Source organism: Coffea arabica, chromosome 11e, assembly GCF_036785885.1.
Source record: "Coffea arabica cultivar ET-39 chromosome 11e, Coffea Arabica ET-39 HiFi, whole genome shotgun sequence".
Lineage (NCBI taxonomy): Eukaryota > Viridiplantae > Streptophyta > Magnoliopsida > Gentianales > Rubiaceae > Coffea > Coffea arabica.
The window spans coordinates 40,774,313-40,802,224 of record NC_092331.1 but is presented as its reverse complement, the minus strand read 5'-3'; the positions used below and the strand labels follow the sequence as shown (position 1 = coordinate 40,802,224).

Below are 27,912 nucleotides of genomic sequence, written 5' to 3'. Positions count from 1 at the left end.
AGGTTTCGGGAATTCGGGTCAGAATCGGGTTGGACCCGATGAACCCGAAAAGAAAACCGGTCGATTTCGGGTCAACCCGTGGTGACCTGATATGACCCGTTTACGAATTAAAAATAATTTAATAAACATAAAAATAATTTTATCTAACTAAACTAAGTTATTCTTTTTTTCAAAGGCATTAATTACTTAATCCTAAACGAATTTATTTAATTTGTGTGAAGTTGAAATTATTATACTTGGACAAATAATATATTATATTATTTTTCACTTTTGTATTGTTTTAATTTATTTTATATTTTGCTTGGGATAAAACACTTTTACGGTGTTTAATTTATTTTAGATTTGATTTGGAATCATTTATTTAAATTTTTATTACTTGATTATGTAATTAGTTTTGTGAGAAATTGATTTTATTAGAAATTACAGTGATAAATTAATAAATTAAAATTAAGTTTCGGGTCATTTCGGGTCGACCCGCCGCCCCGTAAACCTGAAATTTTCGGGTTCGGGTCAGCATACCTGACCCGTCACGGGTTGGCGGGTCGGGGTTCGGGTCAACAGATTTTCTGGCGGGTCTGTTGACCCGAACCCGACCCGCCAACCTGATTTGGACCCGAATTGCCACCCCTAACTGCAAGCGTGAAGGATTGATTTCATGATAATTTAGAGTTGCGGGATGAGGGAAAAAAACAGGGTGCAAATCAATAACAAAAAAAAATATAAAGTAAATAAATAAAAGGATAAGAGGAAAATGCTTGAATTGACGCTTAAAATGAATTTCGGTCTAGAAAAGCCACACTGCTTCGCAGGACGGGGTAGTTTAAAAGAATAAAGCGAAAGGAACATGGCGGGTGCGATCATACCAGCACTAATGCACCGGATCCCATCAGAACTCCGAAGTTAAGCGTGCTTGGGCGAGAGTAGTACTAGGATGGGTGACCCCCTGGGAAGTCCTCGTGTTGCACCCCTCTCTTTTTTGTTTCGAAATCCAAATTTCCTATTCGTTCTTTATCCTGTAGTAATTTAGCTCCGTCGGAACGATTGCTTAATATTTTGCTTCTTGTCGAAGCGTGAAGGAGGATCTGAAGGCGCGAGACAAATCAGGAACGGTACGGCTCGATCAAAGCCCGGATCGTCGCTCAAATTTGTCGGCGCAAATGTATCACCGCAACTAGGGGTGGCAATTTTCGACACGACCTGAAAACATGACACGAACCTAACACGAAATTAATGGGTTTGGGTTGAGGTTTCGGGAATTCGGGTCAGAATCGGGTTGGACCCGATGAACCCGAAAAGAAAACCGGTCGATTTCGGGTCAACCCGTGGTGACCTGATATGACCCGATATGACCCGTTTACGAATTAAAAATAATTTAATAAACATAAAAATAATTTTATCTAACTAAACTAAGTTATTCTTTTTTTCAAAGGCATTAATTACTTAATCCTAAACGAATTTATTTAATTTGTGTGAAGTTGAAATTATTATACTTGGACAAATAATATATTATATTATTTTTCACTTTTGTATTGTTTTAATTTATTTTATATTTTGCTTGGGATAAAACACTTTTACGGTGTTTAATTTATTTTAGATTTGATTTGGAATCATTTATTTAAATTTTTATTACTTGATTATGTAATTAGTTTTGTGAGAAATTGATTTTATTAGAAATTACAGTGATAAATTAATAAATTAAAATTAAGTTTCGGGTCATTTCGGGTCGACCCGCCGCCCCGTAAACCTGAAATTTTCGGGTTCGGGTCAGCATACCTGACCCGTCACGGGTTGGCGGGTCGGGGTTCGGGTCAACAGATTTTCTGGCGGGTCTGTTGACCCGAACCCGACCCGCCAACCTGATTTGGACCCGAATTGCCACCCCTAACTGCAAGCGTGAAGGATTGATTTCATGATAATTTAGAGTTGCGGGATGAGGGAAAAAAACAGGGTGCAAATCAATAACAAAAAAAAATATAAAGTAAATAAATAAAAGGATAAGAGGAAAATGCTTGAATTGACGCTTAAAATGAATTTCGGTCTAGAAAAGCCACACTGCTTCGCAGGACGGGGTAGTTTAAAAGAATAAAGCGAAAGGAACATGGCGGGTGCGATCATACCAGCACTAATGCACCGGATCCCATCAGAACTCCGAAGTTAAGCGTGCTTGGGCGAGAGTAGTACTAGGATGGGTGACCCCCTGGGAAGTCCTCGTGTTGCACCCCTTTCTTTTTTGTTTCGAAATCCAAATTTCCTATTCGTTCTTTATCCTGTAGTAATTTAGCTCCGTCGGAACGATTGCTTAATATTTTGCTTCTTGTCGAAGCGTGAAGGAGGATCTGAAGGCGCGAGACAAATCAGGAACGGTACGGCTCGATCAAAGCCCGGATCGTCGCTCAAATTTGTCGGCGCAAATGTATCAACGCAACTAGGGGTGGCAATTTTCGACACGACCTGAAAACACGACACGAACCTAACACGAAATTAATGGGTTTGGGTTGAGGTTTCGGGAATTCGGGTCAGAATCGGGTTGGACCCGATGAACCCGAAAAGAAAACCGGTCGATTTCGGGTCAACCCGTGGTGACCTGATATGACCCGATATGACCCGTTTACGAATTAAAAATAATTTAATAAACATAAAAATAATTTTATCTAACTAAACTAAGTTATTCTTTTTTTCAAAGGCATTAATTACTTAATCCTAAACGAATTTATTTAATTTGTGTGAAGTTGAAATTATTATACTTGGACAAATAATATATTATATTATTTTTCACTTTTGTATTGTTTTAATTTATTTTATATTTTGCTTGGGATAAAACACTTTTACGGTGTTTAATTTATTTTAGATTTGATTTGGAATCATTTATTTAAATTTTTATTACTTGATTATGTAATTAGTTTTGTGAGAAATTGATTTTATTAGAAATTACAGTGATAAATTAATAAATTAAAATTAAGTTTCGGGTCATTTCGGGTCGACCCGCCGCCCCGTAAACCTGAAATTTTCGGGTTCGGGTCAGCATACCTGACCCGTCACGGGTTGGCGGGTCGGGGTTCGGGTCAACAGATTTTCTGGCGGGTCTGTTGACCCGAACCCGACCCGCCAACCTGATTTGGACCCGAATTGCCACCCCTAACTGCAAGCGTGAAGGATTGATTTCATGATAATTTAGAGTTGCGGGATGAGGGAAAAAAACAGGGTGCAAATCAATAACAAAAAAAAATATAAAGTAAATAAATAAAAGGATAAGAGGAAAATGCTTGAATTGACGCTTAAAATGAATTTCGGTCTAGAAAAGCCACACTGCTTCGCAGGACGGGGTAGTTTAAAAGAATAAAGCGAAAGGAACATGGCGGGTGCGATCATACCAGCACTAATGCACCGGATCCCATCAGAACTCCGAAGTTAAGCGTGCTTGGGCGAGAGTAGTACTAGGATGGGTGACCCCCTGGGAAGTCCTCGTGTTGCACCCCTCTTTTTTTTGTTTCGAAATCCAAATTTCCTATTCGTTCTTTATCCTGTAGTAATTTAGCTCCGTCGGAACGATTGCTTAATATTTTGCTTCTTGTCGAAGCGTGAAGGAGGATCTGAAGGCGCGAGACAAATCAGGAACGGTACGGCTCGATCAAAGCCCGGATCGTCGCTCAAATTTGTCGGCGCAAATGTATCACCGCAACTAGGGGTGGCAATTTTCGACACGACCTGAAAACACGACACGAACCTAACACGAAATTAATGGGTTTGGGTTGAGGTTTCGGGAATTCGGGTCAGAATCGGGTTGGACCCGATGAACCCGAAAAGAAAACCGGTCGATTTCGGGTCAACCCGTGGTGACCTGATATGACCCGATATGACCCGTTTACGAATTAAAAATAATTTAATAAACATAAAAATAATTTTATCTAACTAAACTAAGTTATTCTTTTTTTCAAAGGCATTAATTACTTAATCCTAAACGAATTTATTTAATTTGTGTGAAGTTGAAATTATTATACTTGGACAAATAATATATTATATTATTTTTCACTTTTGTATTGTTTTAATTTATTTTATATTTTGCTTGGGATAAAACACTTTTACGGTGTTTAATTTATTTTAGATTTGATTTGGAATCATTTATTTAAATTTTTATTACTTGATTATGTAATTAGTTTTGTGAGAAATTGATTTTATTAGAAATTACAGTGATAAATTAATAAATTAAAATTAAGTTTCGGGTCATTTCGGGTCGACCCGCCGCCCCGTAAACCTGAAATTTTCGGGTTCGGGTCAGCATACCTGACCCGTCACGGGTTGGCGGGTCGGGGTTCGGGTCAACAGATTTTCTGGCGGGTCTGTTGACCCGAACCCGACCCGCCAACCTGATTTGGACCCGAATTGCCACCCCTAACTGCAAGCGTGAAGGATTGATTTCATGATAATTTAGAGTTGCGGGATGAGGGAAAAAAACAGGGTGCAAATCAATAACAAAAAAAAATATAAAGTAAATAAATAAAAGGATAAGAGGAAAATGCTTGAATTGACGCTTAAAATGAATTTCGGTCTAGAAAAGCCACACTGCTTCGCAGGACGGGGTAGTTTAAAAGAATAAAGCGAAAGGAACATGGCGGGTGCGATCATACCAGCACTAATGCACCGGATCCCATCAGAACTCCGAAGTTAAGCGTGCTTGGGCGAGAGTAGTACTAGGATGGGTGACCCCCTGGGAAGTCCTCGTGTTGCACCCCTCTCTTTTTTGTTTCGAAATCCAAATTTCCTATTCGTTCTTTATCCTGTAGTAATTTAGCTCCGTCGGAACGATTGCTTAATATTTTGCTTCTTGTCGAAGCGTGAAGGAGGATCTGAAGGCGCGAGACAAATCAGGAACGGTACGGCTCGATCAAAGCCCGGATCGTCGCTCAAATTTGTCGGCGCAAATGTATCACCGCAACTAGGGGTGGCAATTTTCGACACGACACGAACCTAACACGAAATTAATGGGTTTGGGTTGAGGTTTCGGGAATTCGGGTCAGAATCGGGTTGGACCCGATGAACCCGAAAAGAAAACCGGTCGATTTCGGGTCAACCCGTGGTGACCTGATATGACCCGATATGACCCGTTTACGAATTAAAAATAATTTAATAAACATAAAAATAATTTTATCTAACTAAACTAAGTTATTCTTTTTTTCAAAGGCATTAATTACTTAATCCTAAACGAATTTATTTAATTTGTGTGAAGTTGAAATTATTATACTTGGACAAATAATATATTATATTATTTTTCACTTTTGTATTGTTTTAATTTATTTTATATTTTGCTTGGGATAAAACACTTTTACGGTGTTTAATTTATTTTAGATTTGATTTGGAATCATTTATTTAAATTTTTATTACTTGATTATGTAATTAGTTTTGTGAGAAATTGATTTTATTAGAAATTACAGTGATAAATTAATAAATTAAAATTAAGTTTCGGGTCATTTCGGGTCGACCCGCCGCCCCGTAAACCTGAAATTTTCGGGTTCGGGTCAGCATACCTGACCCGTCACGGGTTGGCGGGTCGGGGTTCGGGTCAACAGATTTTCTGGCGGGTCTGTTGACCCGAACCCGACCCGCCAACCTGATTTGGACCCGAATTGCCACCCCTAACTGCAAGCGTGAAGGATTGATTTCATGATAATTTAGAGTTGCGGGATGAGGGAAAAAAACAGGGTGCAAATCAATAACAAAAAAAAATATAAAGTAAATAAATAAAAGGATAAGAGGAAAATGCTTGAATTGACGCTTAAAATGAATTTCGGTCTAGAAAAGCCACACTGCTTCGCAGGACGGGGTAGTTTAAAAGAATAAAGCGAAAGGAACATGGCGGGTGCGATCATACCAGCACTAATGCACCGGATCCCATCAGAACTCCGAAGTTAAGCGTGCTTGGGCGAGAGTAGTACTAGGATGGGTGACCCCCTGGGAAGTCCTCGTGTTGCACCCCTCTCTTTTTTGTTTCGAAATCCAAATTTCCTATTCGTTCTTTATCCTGTAGTAATTTAGCTCCGTCGGAACGATTGCTTAATATTTTGCTTCTTGTCGAAGCGTGAAGGAGGATCTGAAGGCGCGAGACAAATCAGGAACGGTACGGCTCGATCAAAGCCCGGATCGTCGCTCAAATTTGTCGGCGCAAATGTATCACCGCAACTAGGGGTGGCAATTTTCGACACGACCTGAAAACACGACACGAACCTAACACGAAATTAATGGGTTTGGGTTGAGGTTTCGGGAATTCGGGTCAGAATCGGGTTGGACCCGATGAACCCGAAAAGAAAACCGGTCGATTTCGGGTCAACCCGTGGTGACCTGATATGACCCGATATGACCCGTTTACGAATTAAAAATAATTTAATAAACATAAAAATAATTTTATCTAACTAAACTAAGTTATTCTTTTTTTCAAAGGCATTAATTACTTAATCCTAAACGAATTTATTTAATTTGTGTGAAGTTGAAATTATTATACTTGGACAAATAATATATTATATTATTTTTCACTTTTGTATTGTTTTAATTTATTTTATATTTTGCTTGGGATAAAACACTTTTACGGTGTTTAATTTATTTTAGATTTGATTTGGAATCATTTATTTAAATTTTTATTACTTGATTATGTAATTAGTTTTGTGAGAAATTGATTTTATTAGAAATTACAGTGATAAATTAATAAATTAAAATTAAGTTTCGGGTCATTTCGGGTCGACCCGCCGCCCCGTAAACCTGAAATTTTCGGGTTCGGGTCAGCATACCTGACCCGTCACGGGTTGGCGGGTCGGGGTTCGGGTCAACAGATTTTCTGGCGGGTCTGTTGACCCGAACCCGACCCGCCAACCTGATTTGGACCCGAATTGCCACCCCTAACTGCAAGCGTGAAGGATTGATTTCATGATAATTTAGAGTTGCGGGATGAGGGAAAAAAACAGGGTGCAAATCAATAACAAAAAAAAATATAAAGTAAATAAATAAAAGGATAAGAGGAAAATGCTTGAATTGACGCTTAAAATGAATTTCGGTCTAGAAAAGCCACACTGCTTCGCAGGACGGGGTAGTTTAAAAGAATAAAGCGAAAGGAACATGGCGGGTGCGATCATACCAGCACTAATGCACCGGATCCCATCAGAACTCCGAAGTTAAGCGTGCTTGGGCGAGAGTAGTACTAGGATGGGTGACCCCCTGGGAAGTCCTCGTGTTGCACCCCTCTCTTTTTTGTTTCGAAATCCAAATTTCCTATTCGTTCTTTATCCTGTAGTAATTTAGCTCCGTCGGAACGATTGCTTAATATTTTGCTTCTTGTCGAAGCGTGAAGGAGGATCTGAAGGCGCGAGACAAATCAGGAACGGTACGGCTCGATCAAAGCCCGGATCGTCGCTCAAATTTGTCGGCGCAAATGTATCACCGCAACTAGGGGTGGCAATTTTCGACACGACCTGAAAACACGACACGAACCTAACACGAAATTAATGGGTTTGGGTTGAGGTTTCGGGAATTCGGGTCAGAATCGGGTTGGACCCGATGAACCCGAAAAGAAAACCGGTCGATTTCGGGTCAACCCGTGGTGACCTGATATGACCCGTTTACGAATTAAAAATAATTTAATAAACATAAAAATAATTTTATCTAACTAAACTAAGTTATTCTTTTTTTCAAAGGCATTAATTACTTAATCCTAAACGAATTTATTTAATTTGTGTGAAGTTGAAATTATTATACTTGGACAAATAATATATTATATTATTTTTCACTTTTGTATTGTTTTAATTTATTTTATATTTTGCTTGGGATAAAACACTTTTACGGTGTTTAATTTATTTTAGATTTGATTTGGAATCATTTATTTAAATTTTTATTACTTGATTATGTAATTAGTTTTGTGAGAAATTGATTTTATTAGAAATTACAGTGATAAATTAATAAATTAAAATTAAGTTTCGGGTCATTTCGGGTCGACCCGCCGCCCCGTAAACCTGAAATTTTCGGGTTCGGGTCAGCATACCTGACCCGTCACGGGTTGGCGGGTCGGGGTTCGGGTCAACAGATTTTCTGGCGGGTCTGTTGACCCGAACCCGACCCGCCAACCTGATTTGGACCCGAATTGCCACCCCTAACTGCAAGCGTGAAGGATTGATTTCATGATAATTTAGAGTTGCGGGATGAGGGAAAAAAACAGGGTGCAAATCAATAACAAAAAAAAATATAAAGTAAATAAATAAAAGGATAAGAGGAAAATGCTTGAATTGACGCTTAAAATGAATTTCGGTCTAGAAAAGCCACACTGCTTCGCAGGACGGGGTAGTTTAAAAGAATAAAGCGAAAGGAACATGGCGGGTGCGATCATACCAGCACTAATGCACCGGATCCCATCAGAACTCCGAAGTTAAGCGTGCTTGGGCGAGAGTAGTACTAGGATGGGTGACCCCCTGGGAAGTCCTCGTGTTGCACCCCTCTCTTTTTTGTTTCGAAATCCAAATTTCCTATTCGTTCTTTATCCTGTAGTAATTTAGCTCCGTCGGAACGATTGCTTAATATTTTGCTTCTTGTCGAAGCGTGAAGGAGGATCTGAAGGCGCGAGACAAATCAGGAACGGTACGGCTCGATCAAAGCCCGGATCGTCGCTCAAATTTGTCGGCGCAAATGTATCACCGCAACTAGGGGTGGCAATTTTCGACACGACCTGAAAACATGACACGAACCTAACACGAAATTAATGGGTTTGGGTTGAGGTTTCGGGAATTCGGGTCAGAATCGGGTTGGACCCGATGAACCCGAAAAGAAAACCGGTCGATTTCGGGTCAACCCGTGGTGACCTGATATGACCCGATATGACCCGTTTACGAATTAAAAATAATTTAATAAACATAAAAATAATTTTATCTAACTAAACTAAGTTATTCTTTTTTTCAAAGGCATTAATTACTTAATCCTAAACGAATTTATTTAATTTGTGTGAAGTTGAAATTATTATACTTGGACAAATAATATATTATATTATTTTTCACTTTTGTATTGTTTTAATTTATTTTATATTTTGCTTGGGATAAAACACTTTTACGGTGTTTAATTTATTTTAGATTTGATTTGGAATCATTTATTTAAATTTTTATTACTTGATTATGTAATTAGTTTTGTGAGAAATTGATTTTATTAGAAATTACAGTGATAAATTAATAAATTAAAATTAAGTTTCGGGTCATTTCGGGTCGACCCGCCGCCCCGTAAACCTGAAATTTTCGGGTTCGGGTCAGCATACCTGACCCGTCACGGGTTGGCGGGTCGGGGTTCGGGTCAACAGATTTTCTGGCGGGTCTGTTGACCCGAACCCGACCCGCCAACCTGATTTGGACCCGAATTGCCACCCCTAACTGCAAGCGTGAAGGATTGATTTCATGATAATTTAGAGTTGCGGGATGAGGGAAAAAAACAGGGTGCAAATCAATAACAAAAAAAAATATAAAGTAAATAAATAAAAGGATAAGAGGAAAATGCTTGAATTGACGCTTAAAATGAATTTCGGTCTAGAAAAGCCACACTGCTTCGCAGGACGGGGTAGTTTAAAAGAATAAAGCGAAAGGAACATGGCGGGTGCGATCATACCAGCACTAATGCACCGGATCCCATCAGAACTCCGAAGTTAAGCGTGCTTGGGCGAGAGTAGTACTAGGATGGGTGACCCCCTGGGAAGTCCTCGTGTTGCACCCCTTTCTTTTTTGTTTCGAAATCCAAATTTCCTATTCGTTCTTTATCCTGTAGTAATTTAGCTCCGTCGGAACGATTGCTTAATATTTTGCTTCTTGTCGAAGCGTGAAGGAGGATCTGAAGGCGCGAGACAAATCAGGAACGGTACGGCTCGATCAAAGCCCGGATCGTCGCTCAAATTTGTCGGCGCAAATGTATCAACGCAACTAGGGGTGGCAATTTTCGACACGACCTGAAAACACGACACGAACCTAACACGAAATTAATGGGTTTGGGTTGAGGTTTCGGGAATTCGGGTCAGAATCGGGTTGGACCCGATGAACCCGAAAAGAAAACCGGTCGATTTCGGGTCAACCCGTGGTGACCTGATATGACCCGATATGACCCGTTTACGAATTAAAAATAATTTAATAAACATAAAAATAATTTTATCTAACTAAACTAAGTTATTCTTTTTTTCAAAGGCATTAATTACTTAATCCTAAACGAATTTATTTAATTTGTGTGAAGTTGAAATTATTATACTTGGACAAATAATATATTATATTATTTTTCACTTTTGTATTGTTTTAATTTATTTTATATTTTGCTTGGGATAAAACACTTTTACGGTGTTTAATTTATTTTAGATTTGATTTGGAATCATTTATTTAAATTTTTATTACTTGATTATGTAATTAGTTTTGTGAGAAATTGATTTTATTAGAAATTACAGTGATAAATTAATAAATTAAAATTAAGTTTCGGGTCATTTCGGGTCGACCCGCCGCCCCGTAAACCTGAAATTTTCGGGTTCGGGTCAGCATACCTGACCCGTCACGGGTTGGCGGGTCGGGGTTCGGGTCAACAGATTTTCTGGCGGGTCTGTTGACCCGAACCCGACCCGCCAACCTGATTTGGACCCGAATTGCCACCCCTAACTGCAAGCGTGAAGGATTGATTTCATGATAATTTAGAGTTGCGGGATGAGGGAAAAAAACAGGGTGCAAATCAATAACAAAAAAAAATATAAAGTAAATAAATAAAAGGATAAGAGGAAAATGCTTGAATTGACGCTTAAAATGAATTTCGGTCTAGAAAAGCCACACTGCTTCGCAGGACGGGGTAGTTTAAAAGAATAAAGCGAAAGGAACATGGCGGGTGCGATCATACCAGCACTAATGCACCGGATCCCATCAGAACTCCGAAGTTAAGCGTGCTTGGGCGAGAGTAGTACTAGGATGGGTGACCCCCTGGGAAGTCCTCGTGTTGCACCCCTCTTTTTTTTGTTTCGAAATCCAAATTTCCTATTCGTTCTTTATCCTGTAGTAATTTAGCTCCGTCGGAACGATTGCTTAATATTTTGCTTCTTGTCGAAGCGTGAAGGAGGATCTGAAGGCGCGAGACAAATCAGGAACGGTACGGCTCGATCAAAGCCCGGATCGTCGCTCAAATTTGTCGGCGCAAATGTATCACCGCAACTAGGGGTGGCAATTTTCGACACGACCTGAAAACACGACACGAACCTAACACGAAATTAATGGGTTTGGGTTGAGGTTTCGGGAATTCGGGTCAGAATCGGGTTGGACCCGATGAACCCGAAAAGAAAACCGGTCGATTTCGGGTCAACCCGTGGTGACCTGATATGACCCGATATGACCCGTTTACGAATTAAAAATAATTTAATAAACATAAAAATAATTTTATCTAACTAAACTAAGTTATTCTTTTTTTCAAAGGCATTAATTACTTAATCCTAAACGAATTTATTTAATTTGTGTGAAGTTGAAATTATTATACTTGGACAAATAATATATTATATTATTTTTCACTTTTGTATTGTTTTAATTTATTTTATATTTTGCTTGGGATAAAACACTTTTACGGTGTTTAATTTATTTTAGATTTGATTTGGAATCATTTATTTAAATTTTTATTACTTGATTATGTAATTAGTTTTGTGAGAAATTGATTTTATTAGAAATTACAGTGATAAATTAATAAATTAAAATTAAGTTTCGGGTCATTTCGGGTCGACCCGCCGCCCCGTAAACCTGAAATTTTCGGGTTCGGGTCAGCATACCTGACCCGTCACGGGTTGGCGGGTCGGGGTTCGGGTCAACAGATTTTCTGGCGGGTCTGTTGACCCGAACCCGACCCGCCAACCTGATTTGGACCCGAATTGCCACCCCTAACTGCAAGCGTGAAGGATTGATTTCATGATAATTTAGAGTTGCGGGATGAGGGAAAAAAACAGGGTGCAAATCAATAACAAAAAAAAATATAAAGTAAATAAATAAAAGGATAAGAGGAAAATGCTTGAATTGACGCTTAAAATGAATTTCGGTCTAGAAAAGCCACACTGCTTCGCAGGACGGGGTAGTTTAAAAGAATAAAGCGAAAGGAACATGGCGGGTGCGATCATACCAGCACTAATGCACCGGATCCCATCAGAACTCCGAAGTTAAGCGTGCTTGGGCGAGAGTAGTACTAGGATGGGTGACCCCCTGGGAAGTCCTCGTGTTGCACCCCTCTCTTTTTTGTTTCGAAATCCAAATTTCCTATTCGTTCTTTATCCTGTAGTAATTTAGCTCCGTCGGAACGATTGCTTAATATTTTGCTTCTTGTCGAAGCGTGAAGGAGGATCTGAAGGCGCGAGACAAATCAGGAACGGTACGGCTCGATCAAAGCCCGGATCGTCGCTCAAATTTGTCGGCGCAAATGTATCACCGCAACTAGGGGTGGCAATTTTCGACACGACACGAACCTAACACGAAATTAATGGGTTTGGGTTGAGGTTTCGGGAATTCGGGTCAGAATCGGGTTGGACCCGATGAACCCGAAAAGAAAACCGGTCGATTTCGGGTCAACCCGTGGTGACCTGATATGACCCGATATGACCCGTTTACGAATTAAAAATAATTTAATAAACATAAAAATAATTTTATCTAACTAAACTAAGTTATTCTTTTTTTCAAAGGCATTAATTACTTAATCCTAAACGAATTTATTTAATTTGTGTGAAGTTGAAATTATTATACTTGGACAAATAATATATTATATTATTTTTCACTTTTGTATTGTTTTAATTTATTTTATATTTTGCTTGGGATAAAACACTTTTACGGTGTTTAATTTATTTTAGATTTGATTTGGAATCATTTATTTAAATTTTTATTACTTGATTATGTAATTAGTTTTGTGAGAAATTGATTTTATTAGAAATTACAGTGATAAATTAATAAATTAAAATTAAGTTTCGGGTCATTTCGGGTCGACCCGCCGCCCCGTAAACCTGAAATTTTCGGGTTCGGGTCAGCATACCTGACCCGTCACGGGTTGGCGGGTCGGGGTTCGGGTCAACAGATTTTCTGGCGGGTCTGTTGACCCGAACCCGACCCGCCAACCTGATTTGGACCCGAATTGCCACCCCTAACTGCAAGCGTGAAGGATTGATTTCATGATAATTTAGAGTTGCGGGATGAGGGAAAAAAACAGGGTGCAAATCAATAACAAAAAAAAATATAAAGTAAATAAATAAAAGGATAAGAGGAAAATGCTTGAATTGACGCTTAAAATGAATTTCGGTCTAGAAAAGCCACACTGCTTCGCAGGACGGGGTAGTTTAAAAGAATAAAGCGAAAGGAACATGGCGGGTGCGATCATACCAGCACTAATGCACCGGATCCCATCAGAACTCCGAAGTTAAGCGTGCTTGGGCGAGAGTAGTACTAGGATGGGTGACCCCCTGGGAAGTCCTCGTGTTGCACCCCTCTCTTTTTTGTTTCGAAATCCAAATTTCCTATTCGTTCTTTATCCTGTAGTAATTTAGCTCCGTCGGAACGATTGCTTAATATTTTGCTTCTTGTCGAAGCGTGAAGGAGGATCTGAAGGCGCGAGACAAATCAGGAACGGTACGGCTCGATCAAAGCCCGGATCGTCGCTCAAATTTGTCGGCGCAAATGTATCACCGCAACTAGGGGTGGCAATTTTCGACACGACCTGAAAACACGACACGAACCTAACACGAAATTAATGGGTTTGGGTTGAGGTTTCGGGAATTCGGGTCAGAATCGGGTTGGACCCGATGAACCCGAAAAGAAAACCGGTCGATTTCGGGTCAACCCGTGGTGACCTGATATGACCCGATATGACCCGTTTACGAATTAAAAATAATTTAATAAACATAAAAATAATTTTATCTAACTAAACTAAGTTATTCTTTTTTTCAAAGGCATTAATTACTTAATCCTAAACGAATTTATTTAATTTGTGTGAAGTTGAAATTATTATACTTGGACAAATAATATATTATATTATTTTTCACTTTTGTATTGTTTTAATTTATTTTATATTTTGCTTGGGATAAAACACTTTTACGGTGTTTAATTTATTTTAGATTTGATTTGGAATCATTTATTTAAATTTTTATTACTTGATTATGTAATTAGTTTTGTGAGAAATTGATTTTATTAGAAATTACAGTGATAAATTAATAAATTAAAATTAAGTTTCGGGTCATTTCGGGTCGACCCGCCGCCCCGTAAACCTGAAATTTTCGGGTTCGGGTCAGCATACCTGACCCGTCACGGGTTGGCGGGTCGGGGTTCGGGTCAACAGATTTTCTGGCGGGTCTGTTGACCCGAACCCGACCCGCCAACCTGATTTGGACCCGAATTGCCACCCCTAACTGCAAGCGTGAAGGATTGATTTCATGATAATTTAGAGTTGCGGGATGAGGGAAAAAAACAGGGTGCAAATCAATAACAAAAAAAAATATAAAGTAAATAAATAAAAGGATAAGAGGAAAATGCTTGAATTGACGCTTAAAATGAATTTCGGTCTAGAAAAGCCACACTGCTTCGCAGGACGGGGTAGTTTAAAAGAATAAAGCGAAAGGAACATGGCGGGTGCGATCATACCAGCACTAATGCACCGGATCCCATCAGAACTCCGAAGTTAAGCGTGCTTGGGCGAGAGTAGTACTAGGATGGGTGACCCCCTGGGAAGTCCTCGTGTTGCACCCCTCTCTTTTTTGTTTCGAAATCCAAATTTCCTATTCGTTCTTTATCCTGTAGTAATTTAGCTCCGTCGGAACGATTGCTTAATATTTTGCTTCTTGTCGAAGCGTGAAGGAGGATCTGAAGGCGCGAGACAAATCAGGAACGGTACGGCTCGATCAAAGCCCGGATCGTCGCTCAAATTTGTCGGCGCAAATGTATCAACGCAACTAGGGGTGGCAATTTTCGACACGACCTGAAAACACGACACGAACCTAACACGAAATTAATGGGTTTGGGTTGAGGTTTCGGGAATTCGGGTCAGAATCGGGTTGGACCCGATGAACCCGAAAAGAAAACCGGTCGATTTCGGGTCAACCCGTGGTGACCTGATATGACCCGATATGACCCGTTTACGAATTAAAAATAATTTAATAAACATAAAAATAATTTTATCTAACTAAACTAAGTTATTCTTTTTTTCAAAGGCATTAATTACTTAATCCTAAACGAATTTATTTAATTTGTGTGAAGTTGAAATTATTATACTTGGACAAATAATATATTATATTATTTTTCACTTTTGTATTGTTTTAATTTATTTTATATTTTGCTTGGGATAAAACACTTTTACGGTGTTTAATTTATTTTAGATTTGATTTGGAATCATTTATTTAAATTTTTATTACTTGATTATGTAATTAGTTTTGTGAGAAATTGATTTTATTAGAAATTACAGTGATAAATTAATAAATTAAAATTAAGTTTCGGGTCATTTCGGGTCGACCCGCCGCCCCGTAAACCTGAAATTTTCGGGTTCGGGTCAGCATACCTGACCCGTCACGGGTTGGCGGGTCGGGGTTCGGGTCAACAGATTTTCTGGCGGGTCTGTTGACCCGAACCCGACCCGCCAACCTGATTTGGACCCGAATTGCCACCCCTAACTGCAAGCGTGAAGGATTGATTTCATGATAATTTAGAGTTGCGGGATGAGGGAAAAAAACAGGGTGCAAATCAATAACAAAAAAAAATATAAAGTAAATAAATAAAAGGATAAGAGGAAAATGCTTGAATTGACGCTTAAAATGAATTTCGGTCTAGAAAAGCCACACTGCTTCGCAGGACGGGGTAGTTTAAAAGAATAAAGCGAAAGGAACATGGCGGGTGCGATCATACCAGCACTAATGCACCGGATCCCATCAGAACTCCGAAGTTAAGCGTGCTTGGGCGAGAGTAGTACTAGGATGGGTGACCCCCTGGGAAGTCCTCGTGTTGCACCCCTCTCTTTTTTGTTTCGAAATCCAAATTTCCTATTCGTTCTTTATCCTGTAGTAATTTAGCTCCGTCGGAACGATTGCTTAATATTTTGCTTCTTGTCGAAGCGTGAAGGAGGATCTGAAGGCGCGAGACAAATCAGGAACGGTACGGCTCGATCAAAGCCCGGATCATCGCTCAAATTTGTCGGCGCAAATGTATCACCGCAACTAGGGGTGGCAATTTTCGACACGACCTGAAAACACGACACGAACCTAACACGAAATTAATGGGTTTGGGTTGAGGTTTCGGGAATTCGGGTCAGAATCGGGTTGGACCCGATGAACCCGAAAAGAAAACCGGTCGATTTCGGGTCAACCCGTGGTGACCTGATATGACCCGATATGACCCGTTTACGAATTAAAAATAATTTAATAAACATAAAAATAATTTTATCTAACTAAACTAAGTTATTCTTTTTTTCAAAGGCATTAATTACTTAATCCTAAACGAATTTATTTAATTTGTGTGAAGTTGAAATTATTATACTTGGACAAATAATATATTATATTATTTTTCACTTTTGTATTGTTTTAATTTATTTTATATTTTGCTTGGGATAAAACACTTTTACGGTGTTTAATTTATTTTAGATTTGATTTGGAATCATTTATTTAAATTTTTATTACTTGATTATGTAATTAGTTTTGTGAGAAATTGATTTTATTAGAAATTACAGTGATAAATTAATAAATTAAAATTAAGTTTCGGGTCATTTCGGGTCGACCCGCCGCCCCGTAAACCTGAAATTTTCGGGTTCGGGTCAGCATACCTGACCCGTCACGGGTTGGCGGGTCGGGGTTCGGGTCAACAGATTTTCTGGCGGGTCTGTTGACCCGAACCCGACCCGCCAACCTGATTTGGACCCGAATTGCCACCCCTAACTGCAAGCGTGAAGGATTGATTTCATGATAATTTAGAGTTGCGGGATGAGGGAAAAAAACAGGGTGCAAATCAATAACAAAAAAAAATATAAAGTAAATAAATAAAAGGATAAGAGGAAAATGCTTGAATTGACGCTTAAAATGAATTTCGGTCTAGAAAAGCCACACTGCTTCGCAGGACGGGGTAGTTTAAAAGAATAAAGCGAAAGGAACATGGCGGGTGCGATCATACCAGCACTAATGCACCGGATCCCATCAGAACTCCGAAGTTAAGCGTGCTTGGGCGAGAGTAGTACTAGGATGGGTGACCCCCTGGGAAGTCCTCGTGTTGCACCCCTCTCTTTTTTGTTTCGAAATCCAAATTTCCTATTCGTTCTTTATCCTGTAGTAATTTAGCTCCGTCGGAACGATTGCTTAATATTTTGCTTCTTGTCGAAGCGTGAAGGAGGATCTGAAGGCGCGAGACAAATCAGGAACGGTACGGCTCGATCAAAGCCCGGATCGTCGCTCAAATTTGTCGGCGCAAATGTATCAACGCAACTAGGGGTGGCAATTTTCGACACGACCTGAAAACACGACACGAACCTAACACGAAATTAATGGGTTTGGGTTGAGGTTTCGGGAATTCGGGTCAGAATCGGGTTGGACCCGATGAACCCGAAAAGAAAACCGGTCGATTTCGGGTCAACCCGTGGTGACCTGATATGACCCGATAGGACCCGTTTACGAATTAAAAATAATTTAATAAACATAAAAATAATTTTATCTAACTAAACTAAGTTATTCTTTTTTTCAAAGGCATTAATTACTTAATCCTAAACGAATTTATTTAATTTGTGTGAAGTTGAAATTATTATACTTGGACAAATAATATATTATATTATTTTTCACTTTTGTATTGTTTTAATTTATTTTATATTTTGCTTGGGATAAAACACTTTTACGGTGTTTAATTTATTTTAGATTTGATTTGGAATCATTTATTTAAATTTTTATTACTTGATTATGTAATTAGTTTTGTGAGAAATTGATTTTATTAGAAATTACAGTGATAAATTAATAAATTAAAATTAAGTTTCGGGTCATTTCGGGTCGACCCGCCGCCCCGTAAACCTGAAATTTTCGGGTTCGGGTCAGCATACCTGACCCGTCACGGGTTGGCGGGTCGGGGTTCGGGTCAACAGATTTTCTGGCGGGTCTGTTGACCCGAACCCGACCCGCCAACCTGATTTGGACCCGAATTGCCACCCCTAACTGCAAGCGTGAAGGATTGATTTCATGATAATTTAGAGTTGCGGGATGAGGGAAAAAAACAGGGTGCAAATCAATAACAAAAAAAAATATAAAGTAAATAAATAAAAGGATAAGAGGAAAATGCTTGAATTGACGCTTAAAATGAATTTCGGTCTAGAAAAGCCACACTGCTTCGCAGGACGGGGTAGTTTAAAAGAATAAAGCGAAAGGAACATGGCGGGTGCGATCATACCAGCACTAATGCACCGGATCCCATCAGAACTCCGAAGTTAAGCGTGCTTGGGCGAGAGTAGTACTAGGATGGGTGACCCCCTGGGAAGTCCTCGTGTTGCACCCCTCTCTTTTTTGTTTCGAAATCCAAATTTCCTATTCGTTCTTTATCCTGTAGTAATTTAGCTCCGTCGGAACGATTGCTTAATATTTTGCTTCTTGTCGAAGCGTGAAGGAGGATCTGAAGGCGCGAGACAAATCAGGAACGGTACGGCTCGATCAAAGCCCGGATCGTCGCTCAAATTTGTCGGCGCAAATGTATCACCGCAACTAGGGGTGGCAATTTTCGACACGACCTGAAAACACGACACGAACCTAACACGAAATTAATGGGTTTGGGTTGAGGTTTCGGGAATTCGGGTCAGAATCGGGTTGGACCCGATGAACCCGAAAAGAAAACCGGTCGATTTCGGGTCAACCCGTGGTGACCTGATATGACCCGATATGACCCGTTTACGAATTAAAAATAATTTAATAAACATAAAAATAATTTTATCTAACTAAACTAAGTTATTCTTTTTTTCAAAGGCATTAATTACTTAATCCTAAACGAATTTATTTAATTTGTGTGAAGTTGAAATTATTATACTTGGACAAATAATATATTATATTATTTTTCACTTTTGTATTGTTTTAATTTATTTTATATTTTGCTTGGGATAAAACACTTTTACGGTGTTTAATTTATTTTAGATTTGATTTGGAATCATTTATTTAAATTTTTATTACTTGATTATGTAATTAGTTTTGTGAGAAATTGATTTTATTAGAAATTACAGTGATAAATTAATAAATTAAAATTAAGTTTCGGGTCATTTCGGGTCGACCCGCCGCCCCGTAAACCTGAAATTTTCGGGTTCGGGTCAGCATACCTGACCCGTCACGGGTTGGCGGGTCGGGGTTCGGGTCAACAGATTTTCTGGCGGGTCTGTTGACCCGAACCCGACCCGCCAACCTGATTTGGACCCGAATTGCCACCCCTAACTGCAAGCGTGAAGGATTGATTTCATGATAATTTAGAGTTGCGGGATGAGGGAAAAAAACAGGGTGCAAATCAATAACAAAAAAAAATATAAAGTAAATAAATAAAAGGATAAGAGGAAAATGCTTGAATTGACGCTTAAAATGAATTTCGGTCTAGAAAAGCCACACTGCTTCGCAGGACGGGGTAGTTTAAAAGAATAAAGCGAAAGGAACATGGCGGGTGCGATCATACCAGCACTAATGCACCGGATCCCATCAGAACTCCGAAGTTAAGCGTGCTTGGGCGAGAGTAGTACTAGGATGGGTGACCCCCTGGGAAGTCCTCGTGTTGCACCCCTCTCTTTTTTGTTTCGAAATCCAAATTTCCTATTCGTTCTTTATCCTGTAGTAATTTAGCTCCGTCGGAACGATTGCTTAATATTTTGCTTCTTGTCGAAGCGTGAAGGAGGATCTGAAGGCGCGAGACAAATCAGGAACGGTACGGCTCGATCAAAGCCCGGATCGTCGCTCAAATTTGTCGGCGCAAATGTATCACCGCAACTAGGGGTGGCAATTTTCGACACGACCTGAAAACACGACACGAACCTAACACGAAATTAATGGGTTTGGGTTGAGGTTTCGGGAATTCGGGTCAGAATCGGGTTGGACCCGATGAACCCGAAAAGAAAACCGGTCGATTTCGGGTCAACCCGTGGTGACCTGATATGACCCGATATGACCCGTTTACGAATTAAAAATAATTTAATAAACATAAAAATAATTTTATCTAACTAAACTAAGTTATTCTTTTTTTCAAAGGCATTAATTACTTAATCCTAAACGAATTTATTTAATTTGTGTGAAGTTGAAATTATTATACTTGGACAAATAATATATTATATTATTTTTCACTTTTGTATTGTTTTAATTTATTTTATATTTTGCTTGGGATAAAACACTTTTACGGTGTTTAATTTATTTTAGATTTGATTTGGAATCATTTATTTAAATTTTTATTACTTGATTATGTAATTAGTTTTGTGAGAAATTGATTTTATTAGAAATTACAGTGATAAATTAATAAATTAAAATTAAGTTTCGGGTCATTTCGGGTCGACCCGCCGCCCCGTAAACCTGAAATTTTCGGGTTCGGGTCAGCATACCTGACCCGTCACGGGTTGGCGGGTCGGGGTTCGGGTCAACAGATTTTCTGGCGGGTCTGTTGACCCAAACCCGACCCGCCAACCTGATTTGGACCCGAATTGCCACCCCTAACTGCAAGCGTGAAGGATTGATTTCATGATAATTTAGAGTTGCGGGATGAGGGAAAAAAACAGGGTGCAAATCAATAACAAAAAAAAATATAAAGTAAATAAATAAAAGGATAAGAAGAAAATGCTTGAATTGACGCTTAAAATGAATTTCGGTCTAGAAAAGCCACACTGCTTCGCAGGACGGGGTAGTTTAAAAGAATAAAGCGAAAGGAACATGGCGGGTGCGATCATACCAGCACTAATGCACCGGATCCCATCAGAACTCCGAAGTTAAGCGTGCTTGGGCGAGAGTAGTACTAGGATGGGTGACCCCCTGGGAAGTCCTCGTGTTGCACCCCTCTCTTTTTTGTTTCGAAATCCAAATTTCCTATTCGTTCTTTATCCTGTAGTAATTTAGCTCCGTCGGAACGATTGCTTAATATTTTGCTTCTTGTCGAAGCGTGAAGGAGGATCTGAAGGCGCGAGACAAATCAGGAACGGTACGGCTCGATCAAAGCCCGGATCGTCGCTCAAATTTGTCGGCGCAAATGTATCACCGCAACTAGGGGTGGCAATTTTCGACACGACCTGAAAACACGACACGAACCTAACACGAAATTAATGGGTTTGGGTTGAGGTTTCGGGAATTCGGGTCAGAATCGGGTTGGACCCGATGAACCCGAAAAGAAAACCGGTCGATTTCGGGTCAACCCGTGGTGACCTGATATGACCCGTTTACGAATTAAAAATAATTTAATAAACATAAAAATAATTTTATCTAACTAAACTAAGTTATTCTTTTTTTCAAAGGCATTAATTACTTAATCCTAAACGAATTTATTTAATTTGTGTGAAGTTGAAATTATTATACTTGGACAAATAATATATTATATTATTTTTCACTTTTGTATTGTTTTAATTTATTTTATATTTTGCTTGGGATAAAACACTTTTACGGTGTTTAATTTATTTTAGATTTGATTTGGAATCATTTATTTAAATTTTTATTACTTGATTATGTAATTAGTTTTGTGAGAAATTGATTTTATTAGAAATTACAGTGATAAATTAATAAATTAAAATTAAGTTTCGGGTCATTTCGGGTCGACCCGCCGCCCCGTAAACCTGAAATTTTCGGGTTCGGGTCAGCATACCTGACCCGTCACGGGTTGGCGGGTCGGGGTTCGGGTCAACAGATTTTCTGGCGGGTCTGTTGACCCGAACCCGACCCGCCAACCTGATTTGGACCCGAATTGCCACCCCTAACTGCAAGCGTGAAGGATTGATTTCATGATAATTTAGAGTTGCGGGATGAGGGAAAAAAACAGGGTGCAAATCAATAACAAAAAAAAATATAAAGTAAATAAATAAAAGGATAAGAGGAAAATGCTTGAATTGACGGTTAAAATGAATTTCGGTCTAGAAAAGCCACACTGCTTCGCAGGACGGGGTAGTTTAAAAGAATAAAGCGAAAGGAACATGGCGGGTGCGATCATACCAGCACTAATGCACCGGATCCCATCAGAACTCCGAAGTTAAGCGTGCTTGGGCGAGAGTAGTACTAGGATGGGTGACCCCCTGGGAAGTCCTCGTGTTGCACCCCTCTCTTTTTTGTTTCGAAATCCAAATTTCCTATTCGTTCTTTATCCTGTAGTAATTTAGCTCCGTCGGAACGATTGCTTAATATTTTGCTTCTTGTCGAAGCGTGAAGGAGGATCTGAAGGCGCGAGACAAATCAGGAACGGTACGGCTCGATCAAAGCCCGGATCGTCGCTCAAATTTGTCGGCGCAAATGTATCACCGCAACTAGGGGTGGCAATTTTCGACACGACCTGAAAACACGACACGAACCTAACACGAAATTAATGGGTTTGGGTTGAGGTTTCGGGAATTCGGGTCAGAATCGGGTTGGACCCGATGAACCCGAAAAGAAAACCGGTCGATTTCGGGTCAACCCGTGGTGACCTGATATGACCCGTTTACGAATTAAAAATAATTTAATAAACATAAAAATAATTTTATCTAACTAAACTAAGTTATTCTTTTTTTCAAAGGCATTAATTACTTAATCCTAAACGAATTTATTTAATTTGTGTGAAGTTGAAATTATTATACTTGGACAAATAATATATTATATTATTTTTCACTTTTGTATTGTTTTAATTTATTTTATATTTTGCTTGGGATAAAACACTTTTACGGTGTTTAATTTATTTTAGATTTGATTTGGAATCATTTATTTAAATTTTTATTACTTGATTATGTAATTAGTTTTGTGAGAAATTGATTTTATTAGAAATTACAGTGATAAATTAATAAATTAAAATTAAGTTTCGGGTCATTTCGGGTCGACCCGCCGCCCCGTAAACCTGAAATTTTCGGGTTCGGGTCAGCATACCTGACCCGTCACGGGTTGGCGGGTCGGGGTTCGGGTCAACAGATTTTCTGGCGGGTCTGTTGACCCGAACCCGACCCGCCAACCTGATTTGGACCCGAATTGCCACCCCTAACTGCAAGCGTGAAGGATTGATTTCATGATAATTTAGAGTTGCGGGATGAGGGAAAAAAACAGGGTGCAAATCAATAACAAAAAAAAATATAAAGTAAATAAATAAAAGGATAAGAGGAAAATGCTTGAATTGACGCTTAAAATGAATTTCGGTCTAGAAAAGCCACACTGCTTCGCAGGACGGGGTAGTTTAAAAGAATAAAGCGAAAGGAATATGGCGGGTGCGATCATACCAGCACTAATGCACCGGATCCCATCAGAACTCCGAAGTTAAGCGTGCTTGGGCGAGAGTAGTACTAGGATGGGTGACCCCCTGGGAAGTCCTCGTGTTGCACCCCTCTCTTTTTTGTTTCGAAATCCAAATTTCCTATTCGTTCTTTATCCTGTAGTAATTTAGCTCCGTCGGAACGATTGCTTAATATTTTGCTTCTTGTCGAAGCGTGAAGGAGGATCTGAAGGCGCGAGACAAATCAGGAACGGTACGGCTCGATCAAAGCCCGGATCGTCGCTCAAATTTGTCGGCGCAAATGTATCACCGCAATTAGGGGTGGCAATTTTCGACACGACCTGAAAACACGACACGAACCTAACACGAAATTAATGGGTTTGGGTTGAGGTTTCGGGAATTCGGGTCAGAATCGGGTTGGACCCGATGAACCCGAAAAGAAAACCGGTCGATTTCGGGTCAACCCGTGGTGACCTGATATGACCCGATATGACCCGTTTACGAATTAAAAATAATTTAATAAACATAAAAATAATTTTATCTAACTAAACTAAGTTATTCTTTTTTTCAAAGGCATTAATTACTTAATCCTAAACGAATTTATTTAATTTGTGTGAAGTTGAAATTATTATACTTGGACAAATAATATATTATATTATTTTTCACTTTTGTATTGTTTTAATTTATTTTATATTTTGCTTGGGATAAAACACTTTTACGGTGTTTAATTTATTTTAGATTTGATTTGGAATCATTTATTTAAATTTTTATTACTTGATTATGTAATTAGTTTTGTGAGAAATTGATTTTATTAGAAATTACAGTGATAAATTAATAAATTAAAATTAAGTTTCGGGTCATTTCGGGTCGACCCGCCGCCCCGTAAACCTGAAATTTTCGGGTTCGGGTCAGCATACCTGACCCGTCACGGGTTGGCGGGTCGGGGTTCGGGTCAACAGATTTTCTGGCGGGTCTGTTGACCCGAACCCGACCCGCCAACCTGATTTGGACCCGAATTGCCACCCCTAACTGCAAGCGTGAAGGATTGATTTCATGATAATTTAGAGTTGCGGGATGAGGGAAAAAAACAGGGTGCAAATCAATAACAAAAAAAAATATAAAGTAAATAAATAAAAGGATAAGAGGAAAATGCTTGAATTGACGCTTAAAATGAATTTCGGTCTAGAAAAGCCACACTGCTTCGCAGGACGGGGTAGTTTAAAAGAATAAAGCGAAAGGAACATGGCGGGTGCGATCATACCAGCACTAATGCACCGGATCCCATCAGAACTCCGAAGTTAAGCGTGCTTGGGCGAGAGTAGTACTAGGATGGGTGACCCCCTGGGAAGTCCTCGTGTTGCACCCCTCTCTTTTTTGTTTCGAAATCCAAATTTCCTATTCGTTCTTTATCCTGTAGTAATTTAGCTCCGTCGGAACGATTGCTTAATATTTTGCTTCTTGTCGAAGCGTGAAGGAGGATCTGAAGGCGCGAGACAAATCAGGAACGGTACGGCTCGATCAAAGCCCGGATCGTCGCTCAAATTTGTCGGCGCAAATGTATCACCGCAACTAGGGGTGGCAATTTTCGACACGACCTGAAAACACGACACGAACCTAACACGAAATTAATGGGTTTGGGTTGAGGTTTCGGGAATTCGGGTCAGAATCGGGTTGGACCCGATGAACCCGAAAAGAAAACCGGTCGATTTCGGGTCAACCCGTGGTGACCTGATATGACCCGATATGACCCGTTTACGAATTAAAAATAATTTAATAAATATAAAAATAATTTTATCTAACTAAACTAAGTTATTCTTTTTTTCAAAGGCATTAATTACTTAATCCTAAACGAATTTATTTAATTTGTGTGAAGTTGAAATTATTATACTTGGACAAATAATATATTATATTATTTTTCACTTTTGTATTGTTTTAATTTATTTTATATTTTGCTTGGGATAAAACACTTTTACGGTGTTTAATTTATTTTAGATTTGATTTGGAATCATTTATTTAAATTTTTATTACTTGATTATGTAATTAGTTTTGTGAGAAATTGATTTTATTAGAAATTACAGTGATAAATTAATAAATTAAAATTAAGTTTCGGGTCATTTCGGGTCGACCCGCCGCCCCGTAAACCTGAAATTTTCGGGTTCGGGTCAGCATACCTGACCCGTCACGGGTTGGCGGGTCGGGGTTCGGGTCAACAGATTTTCTGGCGGGTCTGTTGACCCGAACCCGACCCGCCAACCTGATTTGGACCCGAATTGCCACCCCTAACTGCAAGCGTGAAGGATTGATTTCATGATAATTTAGAGTTGCGGGATGAGGGAAAAAAACAGGGTGCAAATCAATAACAAAAAAAAATATAAAGTAAATAAATAAAAGGATAAGAGGAAAATGCTTGAATTGACGCTTAAAATGAATTTCGGTCTAGAAAAGCCACACTGCTTCGCAGGACGGGGTAGTTTAAAAGAATAAAGCGAAAGGAACATGGCGGGTGCGATCATACCAGCACTAATGCACCGGATCCCATCAGAACTCCGAAGTTAAGCGTGCTTGGGCGAGAGTAGTACTAGGATGGGTGACCCCCTGGGAAGTCCTCGTGTTGCACCCCTCTCTTTTTTGTTTCGAAATCCAAATTTCCTATTCGTTCTTTATCCTGTAGTAATTTAGCTCCGTCGGAACGATTGCTTAATATTTTGCTTCTTGTCGAAGCGTGAAGGAGGATCTGAAGGCGCGAGACAAATCAGGAACGGTACGGCTCGATCAAAGCCCGGATCGTCGCTCAAATTTGTCGGCGCAAATGTATCACCGCAACTAGGGGTGGCAATTTTCGACACGACCTGAAAACACGACACGAACCTAACACGAAATTAATGGGTTTGGGTTGAGGTTTCGGGAATTCGGGTCAGAATCGGGTTGGACCCGATGAACCCGAAAAGAAAACCGGTCGATTTCGGGTCAACCCGTGGTGACCTGATATGACCCGTTTACGAATTAAAAATAATTTAATAAACATAAAAATAATTTTATCTAACTAAACTAAGTTATTCTTTTTTTCAAAGGCATTAATTACTTAATCCTAAACGAATTTATTTAATTTGTGTGAAGTTGAAATTATTATACTTGGACAAATAATATATTATATTATTTTTCACTTTTGTATTGTTTTAATTTATTTTATATTTTGCTTGGGATAAAACACTTTTACAGTGTTTAATTTATTTTAGATTTGATTTGGAATCATTTATTTAAATTTTTATTACTTGATTATGTAATTAGTTTTGTGAGAAATTGATTTTATTAGAAATTACAGTGATAAATTAATAAATTAAAATTAAGTTTCGGGTCATTTCGGGTCGACCCGCCGCCCCGTAAACCTGAAATTTTCGGGTTCGGGTCAGCATACCTGACCCGTCACGGGTTGGCGGGTCGGGGTTCGGGTCAACAGATTTTCTGGCGGGTCTGTTGACCCGAACCCGACCCGCCAACCTGATTTGGACCCGAATTGCCACCCCTAACTGCAAGCGTGAAGGATTGATTTCATGATAATTTAGAGTTGCGGGATGAGGGAAAAAAACAGGGTGCAAATCAATAACAAAAAAAAATATAAAGTAAATAAATAAAAGGATAAGAGGAAAATGCTTGAATTGACGCTTAAAATGAATTTCGGTCTAGAAAAGCCACACTGCTTCGCAGGACGGGGTAGTTTAAAAGAATAAAGCGAAAGGAACATGGCGGGTGCGATCATACCAGCACTAATGCACCGGATCCCATCAGAACTCCGAAGTTAAGCGTGCTTGGGCGAGAGTAGTACTAGGATGGGTGACCCCCTGGGAAGTCCTCGTGTTGCACCCCTCTCTTTTTTGTTTCGAAATCCAAATTTCCTATTCGTTCTTTATCCTGTAGTAATTTAGCTCCGTCGGAACGATTGCTTAATATTTTGCTTCTTGTCGAAGCGTGAAGGAGGATCTGAAGGCGCGAGACAAATCAGGAACGGTACGGCTCGATCAAAGCCCGGATCGTCGCTCAAATTTGTCGGCGCAAATGTATCACCGCAACTAGGGGTGGCAATTTTCGACACGACCTGAAAACACGACACGAACCTAACACGAAATTAATGGGTTTGGGTTGAGGTTTCGGGAATTCGGGTCAGAATCGGGTTGGACCCGATGAACCCGAAAAGAAAACCGGTCGATTTCGGGTCAACCCGTGGTGACCTGATATGACCCGATATGACCCGTTTACGAATTAAAAATAATTTAATAAACATAAAAATAATTTTATCTAACTAAACTAAGTTATTCTTTTTTTCAAAGGCATTAATTACTTAATCCTAAACGAATTTATTTAATTTGTGTGAAGTTGAAATTATTATACTTGGACAAATAATATATTATATTATTTTTCACTTTTGTATTGTTTTAATTTATTTTATATTTTGCTTGGGATAAAACACTTTTACGGTGTTTAATTTATTTTAGATTTGATTTGGAATCATTTATTTAAATTTTTATTACTTGATTATGTAATT

The 27,912-nt window shown here is 39.2% G+C and overlaps 22 non-coding genes across 22 annotated transcripts; all 22 read left to right on the top strand.

Moving 5' to 3' along the window:
* Positions 1 to 849: 849 nt before the first annotated feature.
* LOC140028667 (5S ribosomal RNA) lies at positions 850 to 968 on the top strand. Its single transcript, XR_011832572.1, has one exon. It is a non-coding gene; the product is annotated as a 5S ribosomal RNA (ribosomal RNA).
* Positions 969 to 2,103: 1,135 nt separating this feature from the next.
* Positions 2,104 to 2,222, top strand: LOC140028666 (5S ribosomal RNA). The gene has a single exon (XR_011832571.1). It is a non-coding gene; the product is annotated as a 5S ribosomal RNA (ribosomal RNA).
* A 1,135-nt stretch (positions 2,223 to 3,357) lies between these two features.
* LOC140028665 (5S ribosomal RNA) lies at positions 3,358 to 3,476 on the top strand. Its single transcript, XR_011832570.1, has one exon. It is a non-coding gene; the product is annotated as a 5S ribosomal RNA (ribosomal RNA).
* Positions 3,477 to 4,611: 1,135 nt separating this feature from the next.
* Positions 4,612 to 4,730, top strand: LOC140028664 (5S ribosomal RNA). The gene has a single exon (XR_011832569.1). It is a non-coding gene; the product is annotated as a 5S ribosomal RNA (ribosomal RNA).
* Positions 4,731 to 5,852: 1,122 nt separating this feature from the next.
* LOC140028663 (5S ribosomal RNA) lies at positions 5,853 to 5,971 on the top strand. Its single transcript, XR_011832568.1, has one exon. It is a non-coding gene; the product is annotated as a 5S ribosomal RNA (ribosomal RNA).
* A 1,135-nt stretch (positions 5,972 to 7,106) lies between these two features.
* Positions 7,107 to 7,225, top strand: LOC140028662 (5S ribosomal RNA). Its single transcript, XR_011832567.1, has one exon. It is a non-coding gene; the product is annotated as a 5S ribosomal RNA (ribosomal RNA).
* Positions 7,226 to 8,350: 1,125 nt separating this feature from the next.
* Positions 8,351 to 8,469, top strand: LOC140028660 (5S ribosomal RNA). Its single transcript, XR_011832565.1, has one exon. It is a non-coding gene; the product is annotated as a 5S ribosomal RNA (ribosomal RNA).
* A 1,135-nt stretch (positions 8,470 to 9,604) lies between these two features.
* On the top strand, positions 9,605 to 9,723 carry LOC140028659 (5S ribosomal RNA). The gene has a single exon (XR_011832564.1). It is a non-coding gene; the product is annotated as a 5S ribosomal RNA (ribosomal RNA).
* A 1,135-nt stretch (positions 9,724 to 10,858) lies between these two features.
* On the top strand, positions 10,859 to 10,977 carry LOC140028658 (5S ribosomal RNA). The gene has a single exon (XR_011832563.1). It is a non-coding gene; the product is annotated as a 5S ribosomal RNA (ribosomal RNA).
* A 1,135-nt stretch (positions 10,978 to 12,112) lies between these two features.
* On the top strand, positions 12,113 to 12,231 carry LOC140028657 (5S ribosomal RNA). Its single transcript, XR_011832562.1, has one exon. It is a non-coding gene; the product is annotated as a 5S ribosomal RNA (ribosomal RNA).
* A 1,122-nt stretch (positions 12,232 to 13,353) lies between these two features.
* On the top strand, positions 13,354 to 13,472 carry LOC140028656 (5S ribosomal RNA). Its single transcript, XR_011832561.1, has one exon. It is a non-coding gene; the product is annotated as a 5S ribosomal RNA (ribosomal RNA).
* A 1,135-nt stretch (positions 13,473 to 14,607) lies between these two features.
* Positions 14,608 to 14,726, top strand: LOC140028655 (5S ribosomal RNA). Its single transcript, XR_011832560.1, has one exon. It is a non-coding gene; the product is annotated as a 5S ribosomal RNA (ribosomal RNA).
* A 1,135-nt stretch (positions 14,727 to 15,861) lies between these two features.
* On the top strand, positions 15,862 to 15,980 carry LOC140028654 (5S ribosomal RNA). Its single transcript, XR_011832559.1, has one exon. It is a non-coding gene; the product is annotated as a 5S ribosomal RNA (ribosomal RNA).
* A 1,135-nt stretch (positions 15,981 to 17,115) lies between these two features.
* On the top strand, positions 17,116 to 17,234 carry LOC140028653 (5S ribosomal RNA). Its single transcript, XR_011832558.1, has one exon. It is a non-coding gene; the product is annotated as a 5S ribosomal RNA (ribosomal RNA).
* A 1,135-nt stretch (positions 17,235 to 18,369) lies between these two features.
* LOC140028652 (5S ribosomal RNA) lies at positions 18,370 to 18,488 on the top strand. The gene has a single exon (XR_011832557.1). It is a non-coding gene; the product is annotated as a 5S ribosomal RNA (ribosomal RNA).
* Positions 18,489 to 19,623: 1,135 nt separating this feature from the next.
* On the top strand, positions 19,624 to 19,742 carry LOC140028651 (5S ribosomal RNA). The gene has a single exon (XR_011832556.1). It is a non-coding gene; the product is annotated as a 5S ribosomal RNA (ribosomal RNA).
* Positions 19,743 to 20,877: 1,135 nt separating this feature from the next.
* Positions 20,878 to 20,996, top strand: LOC140028649 (5S ribosomal RNA). Its single transcript, XR_011832554.1, has one exon. It is a non-coding gene; the product is annotated as a 5S ribosomal RNA (ribosomal RNA).
* A 1,125-nt stretch (positions 20,997 to 22,121) lies between these two features.
* Positions 22,122 to 22,240, top strand: LOC140028648 (5S ribosomal RNA). Its single transcript, XR_011832553.1, has one exon. It is a non-coding gene; the product is annotated as a 5S ribosomal RNA (ribosomal RNA).
* Positions 22,241 to 23,365: 1,125 nt separating this feature from the next.
* On the top strand, positions 23,366 to 23,484 carry LOC140028647 (5S ribosomal RNA). The gene has a single exon (XR_011832552.1). It is a non-coding gene; the product is annotated as a 5S ribosomal RNA (ribosomal RNA).
* Positions 23,485 to 24,619: 1,135 nt separating this feature from the next.
* On the top strand, positions 24,620 to 24,738 carry LOC140028646 (5S ribosomal RNA). Its single transcript, XR_011832551.1, has one exon. It is a non-coding gene; the product is annotated as a 5S ribosomal RNA (ribosomal RNA).
* A 1,135-nt stretch (positions 24,739 to 25,873) lies between these two features.
* LOC140028645 (5S ribosomal RNA) lies at positions 25,874 to 25,992 on the top strand. Its single transcript, XR_011832550.1, has one exon. It is a non-coding gene; the product is annotated as a 5S ribosomal RNA (ribosomal RNA).
* A 1,125-nt stretch (positions 25,993 to 27,117) lies between these two features.
* On the top strand, positions 27,118 to 27,236 carry LOC140028644 (5S ribosomal RNA). Its single transcript, XR_011832549.1, has one exon. It is a non-coding gene; the product is annotated as a 5S ribosomal RNA (ribosomal RNA).
* Positions 27,237 to 27,912: the final 676 nt, after the last annotated feature.